Source organism: Rhincodon typus, chromosome 1 (genome assembly GCF_021869965.1).
Source record: "Rhincodon typus isolate 14 chromosome 1, sRhiTyp1.1, whole genome shotgun sequence".
In the NCBI taxonomy this organism is placed as follows: Eukaryota; Metazoa; Chordata; class Chondrichthyes; order Orectolobiformes; family Rhincodontidae; genus Rhincodon; species Rhincodon typus.
This window is the reverse complement of record NC_063332.1, coordinates 151,985,906-151,992,358: the sequence shown is the minus strand read 5'-3', so window position 1 is coordinate 151,992,358 and position 6,453 is coordinate 151,985,906.

The window sequence follows — 6,453 nt, the reverse complement described above, 5'->3', positions numbered from 1 at the left end:
GTGGGCGAGAGAGAGAGAGTTTGCGCGTGTGTGGGCGAGAGAGAGAGGGGGTTGTGTGTGTGTGCGTGAGAGAGAGAGAGAGTGTATGCGTGTGTGGGCGAGAGAGGGAAAGTGTGTGTGTGTCTGTGTGTGTGAGTGGGCGAGAGAGGACCTGTGTGAGAGTGCGTGTATGTATGCGTATGTGTGTGCACGTGAGAGAGTGTATAGTGTGCTGGGGTCACTTGTAGTGCAACATGAACCCAAAATTCTGTTTGAGGCTGTCCTCATGGGTACTGAATTTGGCTGTCACCCTCTGCTCGGCGACTTGGCGTTGTTGCATATCAAGGCTGAATGTTTCCCAACAACGCAGAGTCAGTATCCAGCCTCAATCGGGATTTTGGGTTGATGCTGCACTACAGGTGACCCCAGCACACTTTCCACTCTCTCACGCACACACACATGCATACATACACACATACTCACTCACACAAACACACTCACATACATACATACAGATCCTCTCTCATACACATGCTGTCTCTCAAGCGCACACACACACTCTCTCTCCTGCACACACACTCTCTCCCTTCTACGCACAGTTCTCTCATAAGTGATGTGACCTTTTGATCTTATAAATTCGTGTCTGATACTACCTCTCTCACTAACACCTGAAGAAGGAGCGAGGCTCCGAATGCTTGAGTTTTCAAATAAACCAGTTGAACTATAACCTGGTGTCGTGTGATTCCTGTGCTTATTATTGATGTTTTAATCTCGGTCATTTGGTGTGATTGAAAAGGCACACCTGTCGAATTTTACATTCAGGGTGACAACGATTCGTTTAAATTTTTAAATGTTGTCTATTTTAGATAATTTTGCTCAAGTCGTTCAGAGATGTTATGACACACCTCCAGGCAGGTGAGACTTGAACCCAGGCCACGTGACTTAAAGGTAGAGACACCAACACTATGCCACAAGAGCCCTTAATGTTACCTATTGTGCTCATTTGAAAGAAATGCACTCAGTGCATTTGTTTAAATAAGTTTCTGTTATTACTATTAACTTGTCAGTGTTTCCAGCTTAAACAAGGTGAGGACTTCCAGTAATAGGGACCTGAACATTTTCAATTTAGGGCACAAGCTCTGTGCCCGCAACATAAAATGTTAATTGGAATCAGTAGCAATAAACATGTGAATCTGCAAGATCACAAATGATTGAATATCTCAACAGTTGCAACTGGAACTTTAACAGATGACACATAAGTACAATGCAAATTTGTCAGAAATTTTTCTGGTTTCAATATTGCTTCTATTTATCCCTTGGTTTTACGTCAACCATCTCCAACTCTTTCATTCACCTCTGGCTCATTGGAAACTCAAAAACCAGCAACTCATCTTTCACTTAGGCACTTTGAAGCCTTCTGGATCCAACAGTTCAACAAACTTGGATCATAATCACTACCATCATTTTGTTTCAAACGACAGTTGATGGTAATTATTGTGCTTTTGTGACATGGACGACTGATTTAATGAGTATTTTCAGTTTGCATTTCCAAAATGTCTACTATTTTCTGTGTGGAGAATGTGCTTCTGATTACACTTTTAACAAATATAATATTGCAAAATGTTTATGATTATAACTTCTTGTGGATTCCCCAACACATGAAATTACTTCTATTTTATCAAATCAAATCCATACATCATTTTAAGCACTTTGATCAGATCATCCATCAAGTTCTAAACTCAAGGGAATTCAAGCCACATTTATGTACGCTGGTCTCATGATTGAATCCATTAAGTAATTCAAATGGCAATAAAACTTTACTAAGGCCTGTTATCCAAAACTGAATGTATTTCAAATGGGGCCTGGCCAAGGCTCCTTACAATTGAAGCATTTTTTTCCAACTGCCTTGAGATTATAAACAAATATCTAATTCTCCTTCTCAAATACTTAGATTCAAAGGTAGAACTCCATCCACCACAGTTAACAATGTTATTTTCCAGAGTCAGTGATTTCAATAATTTTCCGTTGTAAAGCTGCCTATGGCAGTTGAGAACTCCAATTGTTAGTATATGACAGGACATCCAGTGTTTATATATGGTCCTACTCCCGCTTCTAGTTTAACTGTACATAGAAATGGTTGATCTTTTCTGGATGTGAATGCCCTATTGGTATAGTAATAGAATTATGAGTGGAATAGCCCATAATTATGGCAGTTCTCAAGTTTTGTCCATCCTAAGGCAGTTAACAGGCAAAGAATGTCTGTTGGGGGAATGAAGTGTATATATACTGTAGCTAGGTGATGTTGTCAAAGCATGCCTAAAACACACATCCTGAAGTGAGATGTAACATCACCCAAGTTGTGAGTGGAGCTGTCTAATGAGAATCAAATGGAATGATAAGAACCTTAATAATGTAGTGCTTAATAAAGTTGACACCAAACATGGATGTTCTGATCATGAAGACATAGTTCCTTGAGATGCCATCTGAATATCTTTTGAGAATTCATCATCTAAACTTTTAAATACAAAATTCTTACACAAGCATAAATAATTCCTAAGGATAGTATCAATTAGTTAGTTTTCAACCTTTCTGGTTATGAAGTTCCCAGTTTTCCTACTTTTTACAGCACAGGTGTCATATTTTTAAGGCAAAGTACTGACCAGAAAAGTTTGGGTGGAATCTTCAAGCATGTCTGGAACTATGGAAAGGTGGGAGGGGAAATTAATTGGACAGGATGTCAGGTTTAAATTTTAAGCTCTTAAAATGTTTCAGGTGGGTCAGCCTTCTTGACATTAACGGTCAGGAAACTCTTTTGCATTTATTAGCATGCCATGAATAGTCATTAACATTCTGGCACTCTGGAATTATGTCCATGGCACAATCTTGTTAGCAGAATATGAGAAAAATGTGTTCACAAACATGGCCATACATATGAGGTGTGTATCTAGACTTCTTCCTAGAAGCCCTGTTGTTTACACACTTCTTCATTAACATTTGTTCTTCATAACCAAGGCATTTCTTTGTTCAAACTGTTACAGTGCAAGGGATACAGACTTCTCAGTCAATCCAGCTCATGAGAAAATTCATTCATAACAGATCTGACAAAGCTTTATTGTTGTCTATGATTAACATTGTAAGGGATGCAGACTGTGTGGCCCACCCAGCCTGAACAAACAGAGCAGTCACATTGGCTAATGTTAGCAAAACAGACTGGGGCTCAAAACAAAAGGGCTATAATATTCGAACGAGGAACAAGGGAAGACCGCGCAGCCCTTTGAGCCAGCTCCGTCATTCAATAAGATCACAGCTGATTTGATTTTAACCTTAACTGTACATTCCTGCATATACCCGATCACCTTTCACCCCTTGGTCATCAAGAACCTATCTACCTCGATCACAAAAGGGGCATGACAGAAAACTTACTGATAAAGGTGGAAAGATATGGCAGGGAATTAAATTTCAAGTTATTTGGGACCCAAGAAGCATTCTTGGGAATAGAGATAGGCAGCTGGGAGGCCTAGAGGAGAGACACAGTAATAGGAGCAATGGTAACAAGGAAGGGTGGGTGCTGCACATTAAGAATAGGCACCATAATGGAGTAAAGAGCTGCGCTGGTGTGGATAAAGGAGCAAATTAATTCCGTAAAGGATGGTGCAAGGCTAAGGGTGATCATGGGGAGCAGGATGGGTGTAGTCACAGAAGTAAAAGAAGACCAAGGGAAATTGTGAATGGGACCTAGCTGCAAGATGAGATTGAAGCATGCCGGAGGGAAGGAGAAATCCATCTATAGTGATGAAGAAAGTAGATTAGAAGCCGAGAATTTAGGCTGAAGGAAACAGAAGAAAAATTTACGTGCAAAATTTGTATTATCAGCTTCAGTCCTCGCTGATAATACATAGTAGAAATGGGAGGTCCCTGAGGTCAGCTTACACGAATTCCTGTACAGCTCAAACACCAAATGTGTATGAAGTGAAACAGAAATTTCAAAAATGCATACACCTGTTAAAGACTTTTCTGTTTATCATTTCTAATCTGATCTGTTCCTATGGATACATTTGTGTGATGTCAGCTGGATTGAGGAAGATGCTGACTGCTTTGCTTCAGGTGACTTTAGTAGGTTATATCTGGTTGTCTAGGATCTAGAGAAGTCCAAACAATTGGGAATGCCCTGAACAGGTGCAGGTGCTCCCTCCTCAGCCTGACCTGATGGAAGCAGTTGGGTACCTGGCAGAAAGGAGGTGAAGAACAGGGTACCTCTGCAGTGTCTTGAGATGACAATCCCTGGGAAGGCCAGCTGTTGGAATGGCATCAATCATGGAATGTGGCACTTGGAGAGAGCTCAAGGTGCCTCAACTCCCTGTCACCTAATAAGTGAATGGATGCACTAGTGACTTAAGTGATGGAGTGAAGGTCTCCATGCATAACCTGCAAATACTAATTGTTCTGCTGGATCCAGCTCTGCACAACAGCTGCTTCACATTCCATGGAGGCAGTCATGCAAAGAAAGAACAAAGAAAATTACAGCACAGGAACACAGGCCCTCCAAGCCTGCGCCGATCCAAATCCTCTATCTAAACCTGTCGCCTGTTTTCCAAGGATCTGTATCCCTCTGCTCCCTGCCCATTCATGTATCTGTCTAGATACATCTTAAATGATGCTGTCGTGCCTGCCTCTACCACCTCCGCTGGCAATGGGTTCCAGGCACCCACCACCCTCTGTGTAAAGAATTTTCCACGCATATCTCCCTTAAACTTTTCCCCTCTCGCCTTGAAATTGTGACCCCTAGTAATTGAGTCCCTCAACTCTGGGAAAAACCTTTTTGCTATCCACCCTGTCTATACCTCTCATGATTTTGTAAACCTCAAACGGGTCCCCCCTCAACCTCTGTCTTTCTAATGTAAATAATCCTAATCCACTCAACCTCTCTTCATAGCTAGCGCCCTCCATACCAGGAAACATCCTGGTGAACCTCCTCTGCACCCTCTCCAAAGCACCCACATCCTTTTGGTAATGTGGCGACCAGAACTGTACGCAGTATTCCAAATGTGGTCGAACCAAAGTCCTATACAACTGCAACATGACCTGCCAACTCTTGTACTGAATACCCTGTCTGATGAATGAAAGCATGCCATATGCCTTCTTGACCACTCTATCCACCTGCGTTGCCACCTTCAGGGTACAATGGACCTGAACACCCAGATCTCTCTGTGCGTCAATTTTCCCCAGGGCTTTTCCATTTACCGTATAGTTCGGTCTTGAATTGGATCTTCCAAAATGCATCGCCTCGCATTTGCCTGGATTGAACTCCATCTGCCATTTCTCCGCCCAACTCTCCAATCTATCTATATTCTGCTGCATTCTCCGACAGTCCCCTTCACTATCTGCTACTCCACCAATCTTGTCATCTGCAAACTTGCTAATCAGACCATCTATACCTTCTTCCATATCATTTATGTATACCACAAACAACAGTGGTCCCAACACGGATCCCTATGGAACACCACTGGTCACAGTTCTCCATTTTGAGAAACTCCCTTCCACTACAACTCTCTGTCTCCTGTTGCCCAGCCAGTTCTCTATCCATCTAGCTAGTACACCCTGGACCCCATGTGACTTCACTTTCTCCATCAGCCTTCCATGGGGAACCTTATCAAACGCCTCACCGAAGTCCATGCATATGACATCTACAGCCCTTCCCTCATCTATCAACTTTGTCACTTCCTCAAAGAATTCTATCAAGTTGGTAAGACATGACCTTCCCTGCACAAACCATGCTGCCTATCACTAATAAGCCCATTTTCTTCCAAATGTAAATAGATCCTATCCCTCAGTATTTTTTCCAGCAGCTTCCCCACCACTGACGTCAGGCTCACCAGTCTATAATTTCCTGGATTATCCTTGCTACCCTTCTTAAACAAGGGGACAACATTAGCAATTCTCCAGTCCTCCGGGACCTCACCCGTGCTCAAGGATGCTGCAAAGATATCTGTTAAGGCCCCAGCTATTTCCTCTTTCGCTTCCCTCAGTAACCTGGGCTAGATCCCATCCAGACCTGGGGACTTGTCCACCCTAATGCCTTTTAGAATACCCAACACTTCCCCCCTCCTTATGCTGACTTGACCTAGAGTAATCAAACATCTATCCCTAACCTCAACATCCGTCATGTCCCTCTCCTCAGTGAATACCGATGCAAAATACTCATTAAGAATCTCACTCATTTTCTCTGACTCCTCGCGTAACTTCCCTCCTTTGTCCTTGAGTGGGCCAACCCTTTTTCTAGTTACCCTCTTGCTCCTTATGTATGAATAAAAGGCTTTGGGATTTTCCTTAACCCTGTTTGCTAAAGATATTTCATGACCCCCTTTAGCCCTCTTAATTCCTCGTTTCAGGTTGGTCCTACTTTCCTGATATTCTTCCAAAGTTTCATCTGTTTTCAGTCGCCTAGACCTTATCTATGCTTCCTTTTTCCTCTTT